General features: G+C 34.7%; 1 long non-coding RNA gene and 1 other non-coding gene across 2 annotated transcripts; both read right to left on the bottom strand.

Moving 5' to 3' along the window:
* Positions 1-1,567: 1,567 nt before the first annotated feature.
* On the bottom strand, positions 1,568-6,451 carry LOC138810107 (uncharacterized). Its single transcript, XR_011367026.1, has 3 exons — positions 6,369-6,451; positions 4,722-4,759; positions 1,568-1,741 (listed from the first exon to the last, which is right to left on the bottom strand). It is a non-coding gene; the product is annotated as an uncharacterized lncRNA (long non-coding RNA).
* A 4,289-nt stretch (positions 6,452-10,740) lies between these two features.
* LOC138810268 (small nucleolar RNA SNORA48) lies at positions 10,741-10,874 on the bottom strand. The gene has a single exon (XR_011367075.1). It is a non-coding gene; the product is annotated as a small nucleolar RNA SNORA48 (small nucleolar RNA).
* Between the last annotated feature and the right edge of the window lie 1,395 nt (positions 10,875-12,269).

Raw genomic sequence — 12,269 nt, 5'->3', positions numbered from 1 at the left:
ACATCACTGCCCTAAATCATTTCCACTCTCCATATGGGAGTAGCACTACCCCCTTACTGTATGAATCTCCTCTCCTTGACTCGATATTCTGTTCATGCAGATCAATATGACCATTAATAATTTTGTGAGGTCAATGAGAAGTTCTGGACCTTCCAAGGCACCAACTCAACTTTCACACCTCCTGTTCTAATACTGTTGAAAATCATGATGTGATTGATCCATGTGATTATTTAACTTTTTTTTTTTTTTGATTCTTCAAGTAGCTTCTCTCCCTGAGGAAAAGGATTGTATATTCCCCAAACACTGAGGCTCACATAGAGTCTTACCTGGTATACATTCATAGAAATTTCTGGAACTAGTAAACAAATATTTTACCCTCTAAAAATCAATTGAATTATTTATATTGTTGCTTTTTTATTGACTTCTCTCATCCCATGGTAGTTGTTATGAGAAAGACACCCTACCCCTCCTGTTTTCAAACAGACCATTACTAAAAGGTTTTCTTTCCAGAAAAACAAAATGGAGGTATCTCTTGTCAAAGGTAAAGCATATTCAGTTGCAAACTAATAATATTAACCGGTATATGATACAATTAGGCAATATTTTCTGTAATTTTCATGAGGATCAACACAGGTACCAGAATCAAAATTTATGTCTATTCCATGTGGCCCTTCTTGATGATTTTGAAAAGTTCTTCCTCTTCCTGAGGATTTCCTGTTCCAAGTAGAAAATTAAGAATATTTCTTTACAATTGTTCATACAGACATACCCACTCATAGATGAGTATCACTTTGAAAAACAATTTTCCCTGAAGCTGTTTCAAAGATTTGCAACTTAGATTATTATGCAATTGGATATTTCTGAGGATTTGGCCTTTACTGATTCTTTGGAGAAATAATCTACAAGAAGGTAAAATCAATCTTCACTTCAAACAAGTGTATAAATTATAATATGTCAGCCAGACTGATTTTGATGCCTAAATTTGATCTCAAGTGATCGTTAAATAATAATAGTAATTGTTCCTTTACCAGCTAAACAATTATAATTGTTTCTCCATTCTGTAGCCTCCAAAATGGTAGACTATTACTTAACTTTTAAGTATATCTAGAAAATTTACTGATAGTATATTGATTTTCTAAACTGCCATAAAAATGCCATAAAAATATTGCTACATGCTAGATATCTGAAAATAAGGATATTCTCTCTCTGTAACCTGGAGTTTACTATTTGCTTCTTCTAGCCCCTGATGTTTATTAGCAAGCTTTGGTGTTTCTTTGCATCATTCCAAACTGCCTCCATTATCACAGGCCCATTTTCTCTCGGTTTCTGGGATTCTTCTTCTTATAAAGACCACAATCATTGGATTAAATATTCCACATTTATACTGAATGTTCCTGCATTTAGCAGGCACTTAGTAAAACTTACTAATATGATGATTTGGTACGTGCTTATGTTTTCAATTTAAGAACAAACAAAAAAAATAGCAATTCAGTATGGCTTTCTGCCAAACTAGAAACACTCTCCTCAAATACAGTAATGTATTTTCTTCTCTTCTTTAATGGTCTAGAATTTGCAGATACCTATACCTTGTAATCACAGATCTGTGTCCCTCAAGCTATAGGAAATATTATTAAATTTTTTATTGAACTTGCTATTGTTTAATTTATGTTTAGAAGCAAAAAGGCAGACTTCCCAGGAGCAAGTTGAGTCTTCCTCATTTTCAGTAATAGGATCTTCTCCCCTGGAAAATATAACACTTTTATAATCCTGACAGATTTCTCCATAAGACATCCATTTTCCATACTACTATACATGTGTCATTGCTCATTTGTCATTTCCTAAAATGAAGAGAGGCCTGATATATTTTTTATACATTTTGATAATGGTTTTGATAGTGACTTAAACACTTTGATAGTGATTTAAAAATATAAAAGATGAACAAGCAATGTGCCTAAATTGAATTAAAGTATAAGACTTATCAAGATAAAAATCTTCAATTTAGAATTAAATGGATTTAAGTTTCCCTAAAATCTGCTGTAAGTAGAAAATTGGTTCAGTTTTCAGATTAGTGGGGACTTGAGAAGAAACAGAAAAACACTTTTATATAAAAAAAAACCATTATATTTTCTTGTGTGCTTTAAAAAGTTATATCTGGAACAAACTGCAATTTTGTATTTCATATGTCTGAGAAAACCCTCCAATCTGTGAAAAAAACCAGGCTGAAAAAATTTTAGGAAAGATACATTGACAAAAGACATATTGAATTTAACATTTCCATGTTACTCTGAAGACGTATAGAAGGAAAAGAGCAAATGAGAACTAAATTGGTCTTCTGTTTGGGAAAAGGTTTGTTATAGAAATTCACATAGAGAAAGATGAGCCATGGCGTTGGGGATTTAGCTCAGTGGATGAGCACTTGCCTGGCAAGTATAAAGTCCTGAGTTTGGTCCTCAGATCTGGAGGGAAAAAAAATAAGCTAAAAAGATGAGCCAGGAGATTCTTGAAGGGCTGTAGCAGACAAAAGGGTAACCACAGACTGGAAGCTAAGAATGTTGAAGACAGGAAACCTAGAGACAGGAGCTAGAATATAAGAAAACTCATCTAGGAGAGAATGGTCCTGCACCAATTTTCTTTAGCAATGCCAGTTATGAACAGAATTCTGAGTTCCGTTAAAAGAACAAAGTCTAAAATAAAATAACTGAGCTCAGCTAAATGACAAGGCTTTCCTTATGCCCATCTTCATCCACAGACATTCTATTTTGACATTCCTCACTTTGTAATATTCTCTTACTCTCTAATCTGTCCCTTACATGAATGCCATAGTTATAATAATGTTGTTCTACATTTATGTATGTCTGTATATTTATACACATGTATATGTGAGTGCATGTATGTATGTGCATAAGTATACAGATATACATACATATACATATGCGTATATAGGTGTGTATGTATCTTTTAGGAATAGATTCTGCCTATGAGCCTATATGCAGCCTTTGTCCTGAACCTGGCTTACTTCACTTTACATAATAATCTCCAAATTCATCCCACATGTTCTATTTTCTTGCAATGTCATAACTTTATTCTTCTTTATGGCTGAATGATTCTCTAGTATATATTTATATCACACACAGGCACACACACATATTTTAAGCTACTCATATTCTATTCAGGAAGTTAGGGCCTATGTCTATATTACAGAATTTTCTACTCACATATAAATATATATGTATAGGTATATATATATATATATGATTATATATATGTAACATTTTCTTGATCTATTCATCGAGTGTAGAATATCTCAGTTGTAGTGCATCCAGCTTTGCTATTGTGAATAGTGCTACAATATACAAAGGAATGCAAGTGCCTTTAGCTCAACTTACATTCCTTTAACTATATGGTCAAGAGAGGTATTATTGGATTGTTTAATAGCTTATTTTTAGTTTTCTGAGGAATCTCTATTTTCCATAATCGTTTCCATAATTTGAATTCACACCAAATCCCCATACTTTTGCCAGCCTATATGATTGATTGTGTTTTTGATGATGGCCATTCTGATTGTAGTGAGAATTAAACAGTGTCTGTTGGATTTTTCCCTTTGGTCAGCAATGTTGAGCATTTCTTCATGTGTTTATTGGCCACTTGTACTTTTTTCAAGAAGTATCTGTTCACTTCATTCACCCATTATTAATTGATTCATTGTGAATTCAGGTTTTTTGATCTCCCTGTATATTCTTGATAGTAATCTTTTGACAGATGTGTAGCTGACAAAGATTATCTCCCTTGATGCAGGCTGCCTTTTCAGTCTTAGGATTATTTTCTTTGCTCTGAAGAAATATTTTAGTTTTTGTAATCACAAATAAAAACAATCCTTTTGATTTATTGAGCTATTAGTGTTCTTTCAGGAAGTTACTCTATATTATTTCTTTCCCTATGTTTTCCTATAATAGTTAATAAAATTTCTGGTCTTTCAGATATTTGATCCACTTCGGATTGATGTCAGTATTTGGGATAAATAGGGATCTAATTGCAGTCTTTTACATGTGGCTTCTCAGTTTTCATTTTTTGAAGAGGATAGCTCTCCTTCAACATGGTTTTAGTGCCTCTGTAAAAATGTTAGAAAGCTGCTTAATAATAGAGAGGTAAGGGGGACATGGAAAGTGAGAGCAATAAGAGTCTAATATATACATCTGTATATATTATGTATTATGTTATATCATATCACATATTATATTGTATTATATATTATATGTAATATATGTATGTATTATATTATATATTATCTGTATGAGTGTAATATATACATCTGTATAATATATACAGATATATTATATATATTGTATAATATATACAGATGTATATATTCACAACAGTGAAACATCTTAGTATACAATTAATATGCACTAGGTAAAGTGAATGACATGAATGCAAAAAAATTCCATTGGAGCATGGGTACCAGTTAGTGGGTTGTGGGGAAAATGTAGAGTGTAAAAGAGGCAAATATGGTCAAAGTACTTTATATTCATGTATGAAAATAGAAGGATAAATTCTGTTAAAGCTGTTTGACGAAGGGGATATTGGTGGAGAGATAGGACAAATTTGATCAAGGATTATAGTATGCATATGGAAATATCACAATGAAGTATCCTTTAGATATATGATATATATATATATATATATATATTCTAAAAAATTATTCCAAATAGGGGACAACTTACCAAGATGTACTCAAAGGTCTACTTTTCTTAAACCTGGACTGCAAGTAGAAATAATTAAGTTAGTAGCATACACCTGAAGGAATATTAATTTCAGAATCATGATTTCTTTGAGTAGCACAGGCCAGATAACAGACAGATATGGAGTTACTTGGCAATTATGTTTGTCCTCTGATTTACAGTGAGGACAAGAAGACTCTAAGGAACGATGAATTTGGAGCAAGTTAAATCTAGATATATAGAGCTCAGGAACTCATCCAATGGACCAAAAAACAAAAGGAACTGGGGGTGTCTAGGTGGGCCCTTAAGAAAGAATTACTGCTTAAGAAAGGAAGCCATCTGTCATGGCGCCAGATTTAGCTAGAAAAAAAAGGAATGGTTTTTGGTCCGAGTCCCAGGAATAGGAATCTGGATCCTGTCATTCTGTGAGAAGGGCTTCTGAACCGCCTCTACCATTATGTTCTCTGGGTCTTGGGTAAGCACTTATTCTCTCTGGACTTCTATGTCTTAATGTAAAATGGGGGCAGTGGTGATAATATAGTCTTTCTATCATACAGTGGATGTGAGGACAAATATAAGAATTGTGTGTAAAGCCCTTGGAGAAGTTGATAAATATTAAATGGAAACTTAGGTAACTTCTGAAGGTCAGTTGTTCATTTATGAACTGAAAGTCTAGAACCTGTAACACTAGTAACTATGACAAGAGTCTCACACAATTCTGTATCATTCAGGGGCTTAGCTTAAGGGTATCTACTTCTCAATCTACCTAGGGCTGTTCCTGCTCAGAGGAAAATAGTATTCTCTCCCCTTCTAGAAAGGTAGCTTGGGCTTGATAAAGGGGAATTCTTGGCTTTCCCCATACTGAGGGAGAAGTGAAACCTATTTGAAAACTCCCCAGAGTAGGCCTGCCTAGGGAAAGGGGGCTCTTAGTTTTTAGGAGCTGAGGGAGATAAAGAACAATAAAAGCAGCCAACTTATCATCATTTGTGCTAACACATCAATGTTTTAAAGTAATAAGAACACATTTTTATTAGGCAAGAGTATCTTTATAGTGATTTAAACTCTCTGCCTATCATTTTTTAAATTTTATTTATTTATTTATTTATTTTAATTTAATTTAATTTTATTTGTGAACATACTGTACAGAGGAGTTACAATTACATGGGCAGGATAATGCGTACATTTCTTACCAAGCATTGCAGCCTCCTCCTGTGTTTACCCTTCACATCCCTTCCCAGCCTCCCCCCTCCCCCCCAATCCCAATCCTTCTCCTTTCCCCCCCTTCTCCCCTCCCCCCCCCCCCCCCCCCCCCGCACCGACGTTGTAAAGCTAGTTTTGGACATGACAACTTGTACTTCTCATTGTTGCAACAGGTCCACCTGTATCCTTAAACCACTGGTTTTTCCCCATCTCCTCCACAAGTTATACTGACATCAAATATAGTGAAAGCAGGGGTTATACTGTGGGGGAGGGACATACAAAGCAACAAAGAGATAATCATATAAATGCATTAGAAACACATGCATGAAAGAAAAAAACCTTAAAATACACATCTAAGGGTTCATTTTCCTGACATCACATTATCTGACCTTTTCCGCTTGACTCATACATATACTAGATATTACAAATAAGGGAAACCATGGGACCTACCTTTCTTTGGGCCTGGCTTACTTCACTTAATATAATTTTTTCCAAGTTTTTCCATTTCCTAACAAATGGGGCAATGTCATTCTTTCTGATGGAGGCATAGAATTCCATTGTGTATATATACCACATTTTCTTGATCCATTCATCTACTGAGGGGCATCTGGGTTGGTTCCATATCTTAGCTATGGTAAATAATGCTGCAATAAACATAGTTGTGCTAGTAGCTTTAGTGTGGTCTTGTTTGTAAACATTTGGGTAAATGCCCAAAAGTGAGATTGCTGGGTCATAGGGGAGATCTATGTGAAGTCTTTTGAGGAACCTCCATACTGCTTTCCAAAGTGGTTGAACAAGTTTACATTCCCACCAACAATGAAGTAAGGTTCCTTTCTGTCCACATCCCCTCCAGCATCTGTTGTTGTTAGAGTTCTTGATTTTTGCCGTTCTAACTGGAGTGAGGTGATATCTCAATTCTCTGCCTATCATTATCAGACACAAGCTTAAGGGACACTTGGGTTCTATGACATGGTTGAGCAAACATTCTAGAATGACCTAGAGAACAACCGAGGCTTCATGGCACTGCCTAGGGTTGAAGTCACAGTCAAGGATGTCAACTGTGGGAGAAAAGACTAGAAGTTAGTAGATGGAACTGAGATCAGAGTCAAAGTGAATTGATTGTAGATCAGCATTTAGAGACAAGACAGAAAATAGTTGACAGACCCTTGCTCTGTTTTGTCTGCTGGTTACCCCAAGGATGGAGCTACAAAAAGACTGTCCCTGTGGCAGAAGTCAATTCAGATTCAATGGGCTTAGCGTGCCCTGAAGAAGTGTAAAACTAGAACAAGCTTGCAGGTTGTGTTTAAAAAACCAGAGAAACAAATGACTTAAATCATTGTTTTAGACGTTGATTCCCATGAGCCCTTTTTCAATGGCATGGGTTGAAATAAAAATAATGAATGTTAGCAATAGCCCAAAACAACTACTTTATTTAAAATATCATAAGCAACTTTTAGAATGAGTTAGTCAGAAACATATGCAGGCTTCCATCAAAAGTTGAATCTGCACACAGGAACTTGAGGTGAGATGTGAGGCGTGAGCAGCACAGTCAGGGAATTATTGTATGGGAGAATGTTCACTTTTGTTTTTGAAATGAAAGATAGGGCTGGGTGGTGGCTCAGTGGTAGAGTGCTTGCCTTGCATGCATGAGGCCCTGGGTTTGAAACCTCAGCACCACATAAGCAGAAAAAAAAGCTGTAAGTGGCGTTGTGTCTCAAGTGGTAGAGTGCTAGCCTTGAGCTAAAGAGCTGAGGGACAGTGCCCTGGCCCAGAGTTCAGACCCCATGACCAAACAGAAAGAAAGAAAGAAAGAAGAAAGAAAGAAAGAAAGAAAGAAAGAAAGAAAGAAAGAAAGAAAGAAAGAAAGAAAGAAAGAAAGAAAGAAAGAGAGAGAGGGAAAGAAAGGAAGGAAGGAAGGAAGGAAGGGAGGAAGGAAGGAAGGAAGGAAGGAAGGAAGGAAGGAAGGAAGGGAGGGAGGAAGGATGGAAGGAAAGAAGGAAGGAAGGAAGGAAGGAAGGAAGACAGGAAAGACGACATCTCTATTGTATGTACTACACATAGTCACCTTGTGATTCATGAGCTTGCTAGTGCAAGCAGTTGCCATTGTGGCCAGAGACATCCCTTTCTAAGTAGATGAAATGTGAATGGCAAGGCTGTAGACCCATTGTTTTCAACAGTTCCCTTTCCACCTGTTTTCCCCATTTATTTCACAGCATAAAGGTGATCCATAATGCACCTGAGCTGTTTCCTTTAAATATCAAGATGACTCAGCTGCTCTGCCCTGTAAATAATAAGGTTTTGACGTTTACGGGTTATTCCTGTCACCTAAAAAGTGGTTAAAGTGAAAATTACCCAGTCCTGGCAGACATTTATGTGACCTAAGGTTTGTTTTTTTTCTTAGTATTTATAACCTTGACAGTTAATTTTGCTGTCTTTTTTTTAAAGCCTGTCATTTAGCACAAATTGACATTTAAGCAGCCTTTTAAAGCTCTATATAAACATGTTAAGACAGCCTGCTTTTTTGTCTATTTCACATTACCTATTATTTATTATCATCGTCAGGGAAGTGAATCATCAATTTTCCCTCTTTCAACATTTTCTTAGGAAGTGGAAGGAGTGAGGAAGACCAAAAATCCTCAGCAAACTTTATTTCTCACCTAAAAAAACAAAAGCCCCAAATCAACTATTTAATGTTAAAATCTTTTAGACAACCAAAAATACCACAAAATGAAGATAACTTACCAACTGAAAATTATCATACTCTTAACACCAAGGGTTTACCTAGTGTCCTGGATACATATATTATAGTATATATACATGTATATGATGTATAATTAGTCTGGTATACAGGACACATATATATATATATATATATATATATGTTCAGAGAGCTGTACATATGAAGAAAGAGAACAACTATAAATTATTAAGAAAACTAGGCAACTTGATAGGAAAATGGGCAAGGATACAAACTAGAAATTTTGAAGAGAATTTGAATGTCTATTTTGAAAGACACAAAAACTTATTGATAATTAGAAAAAATAAATTGACATAAAATGCCAATTTTCATTCATAAGACTGGTAAAAATACAAATGTTTGAGGGGAGGATGTTGGCTTGGAGTGGGCTTTGGGCTCAGTATTCAAAAAACACCATTTCCAACCCACTGCCAAACTATAATCTAGGCAAATTGCTTCTGGGTTTCAAGATTGTGTGCAGGCTGAGGATCTGGTTAGTCTAGAAGGAAGCAGATGAATTCAATCAATGCAAAACTCAATCCTTTGGGAAAGGAAAAAATGAGGATGACACACACTGGGGAAGTAGGAAGTAATTTAGTGTGTGTGTAGGTCATGGAGCTGTAGTAAACTATGAAACAATAATTGGTGGTCTTCTGCTACAAAATGAGGTCTAGATATGACAACAATTTTGTTATTGTAAGGAAACTGGGTTTCTCAAAATCCAAAATTGCTTGGGTGAAAAATATATCTACAGGATAATAACAATCAATCAATAATTAAAATATATATGCACAAAATGAGCATATTAAGGTATATACATGTATATAGCATATAAGCTATACAATTTCTCAAGCCAAGGAAGGAAAAAATAAATCTCTAAGCTTGTATCAACTCAACTTTTTTTATTTCAAAAGCCAGGATAGTTGTTTGGCAGGCAGATGAGTAACATCTGGGAGATGCTCTACTCTAGAAATGAGATGATGAATGGCACCTCAAGACTTATTTGTGATATTTAAAAAAACAACTAAATCCCTCAATTGAAAAATAGATGTGAGGGTAAAATAAAGGACTTTGAAACATTAAAAACTGCCCAAGGGTGCAGGTGACATTGTGGGAAAAAAGAAACATACTCATTACCTGATTTATGTAACTGAAACCCTTCTGTACATCACTTTTACAATAATAATTTTGAAAATTGTGTTTCTAAGTAAGTTTAGGATTAAAGGAAAAACAACATATGTAATTACTGATAGAATCAGAGTGCAAGGTATGTGGCAAACCATTATTCATCAGAAATGTAAAGTGAATTTTTTAGGAAACAAGACTAAATATGCTAACCTTTCCACTGATAATAAAAAGCAATGCAAAACAAAAAATTTAAAACATAAAACCATAAATAAATTAATACAACCACTCACACTCCCAAACCATATTCATTATGAGAAAGTTCTTTGAAAAACCCAATAAAATACAGAAATCTTGGCTAATTCTGATGGACAAGAAAGACAGGGAGAGGGCCTGAGATATAGAAATTACAACACAACCAAAGATACAAATAATACTTATCAAATCATAAAAGAATGCTATTCAAAATTTATATCAATAAATTTAAAAATTTAGAGGAAAATCTTGTTAGGGACATGTCAGAATAATATCAGAGAAGATCTAAAAATAAATAGACAATTTGCCATGGAAAAAAACTTGAATACACAAGTTTTTAAAAGTCCACACTAAGAAAAAGACAATGGCCTTATGCCATATTATGTATACATTCTACAAAACTTTTTCAAGGAAGATTTTAAAAATATATCTACAGAAATGAGGCAAGAATATTACTTGTACAGTGTCCAAAGACTTGGGAAATGAATTGTTTTGAAGACAAAAAACCCTGAAGCTTCTATTGGTTCAGCTATTTCAGCTTAAAGATTAAAAAAAAAAAGTAAGTCAGAATGTCTCTGAAAATGATACGCAGGTAAATGACTAAACATAGGTGAACCACTCCATACATATGAATGTGGAATTTGTAAAGAAAGGGATCTACTGCTGCTGTGCTTCTGTCTTTGATAAAAGAGTTTGGTTGTTTTCAGATGTGTCCAAGGCATGAACTAGGCATAGGCATAGATCAAAAGCATGCTAGAATAAACATAGGATTCTTTTGCTCCTGGTTGATATAAAATGAACACCATGAAGTTGATACCACTCTGCCCAGAACAGGGATATGAAATGGGAATTTTAAATCCTAGACATACAGTTTAGGAGTCCAGCTTCTTACTCCTATAAACCAAATAGATATACAATGTTATATGTATATATATATATATATTACATTATATATACTGCATATACACTATATATACATATGTACACATATATAACTATGCATATAAATACATATTATTATAGTTATGTATGAACAATATTCTACTTATTATATATATTATTAACATAGACCTAAGTGTGACATAAGCTTTTCTTTTTTTCTGACCTTTCCAGGTTTTTTACAATAAACATATTAGTTTTATTATGTCAGATTTTAATGAGTCAATAAATTCATCTTACCTACCTAAATTTTTCATGGCTTAAAAGAGATATAAGGTTGGCCCAGGTACCAGTAGCTCATACCTGTAATCCTAGCAGTTCCATAGGCTAAGATCTGAGGATCTTGGTTTGAAGCTCTCCTGGACAAGAAAGTCCCTGTGAGACTTCTATTTCCAATTCACAACCAAAAGGTCAGAAGTGGAGTTGTGACTTAAGTGGTAGAGCAAGTGCTACCTTTGAGCAATAAAGCTCAGAGACAGCATCCCGGCCCTGAGTCCAAGCCCCAGGACTTGCACACAAAAAACCCCTAGTATTGTTCCAGTACTAGGACTTGAAATTAGGGCTTCTCAATCTTACTTTTCCTTTTCCACTCAAGAGTGGTTCTCTACTATTTGAGCCACATCTCTACTTCTGGATTTTACTTTACTAGAGATAAGAGTCTGATAGGCTTTTCTGTCTGTGACCCTTTTCTGTGTGTGACCCTTTCCTGAACTGTGACCCTTAGATCTCTGCCTCTTGAGTAGTGAGGATTACAGGCATGAGCCACCAGAAATCACTTATTCTATAAAGAAACTATACACCATTGATAATAGAATTAGATTCTTCACTCCTTGATTGGTGCATCAATGTCTGTTTCATAATAACTTTAAAAAATCCATCATTTTGCTTGTTTATCCTGAGCTTATTACACATATGATATTATAACAGCAACCAAGTTTATAGAAATGTACAGTTATTTCTTCCTTGAACAGTTTTCATCTGCCAAGATTAAAAGAGCTGTTACAATACAACATAATTCCAGTGATAAACAGCTGTGCAGAAATTAAGTATGATGAAATCCATATAGAGTGAGGCTAATTCTTGCTTAGGGGAAATAAGCAATGTTTGCCAAAGATATTTCAAAGTTCAAAATATATAGATCCTGAAAATATCTCTCATGTGTCACAGAATGTTAGATTTTTAAGCAGCCTACTAGACGATACTAACATACAGCTTAATGTAAGCATAAGTTTCCCACCTATAGAGACTCAAGTGAAGTGGGCTAGATTGAAACAAGGTGAAGCCTGAATAAATCC

This window comes from Dipodomys merriami, unplaced genomic scaffold, assembly GCF_024711535.1.
Source record: "Dipodomys merriami isolate MVZ:Mamm:240054 unplaced genomic scaffold, mDipMer1.0.p SCAF_5, whole genome shotgun sequence".
Classification (NCBI taxonomy): domain Eukaryota; kingdom Metazoa; phylum Chordata; class Mammalia; order Rodentia; family Heteromyidae; genus Dipodomys; species Dipodomys merriami.
Note: the sequence above shows the minus strand (reverse complement) of the source record. Positions and strands in the feature narration are given on the sequence as shown.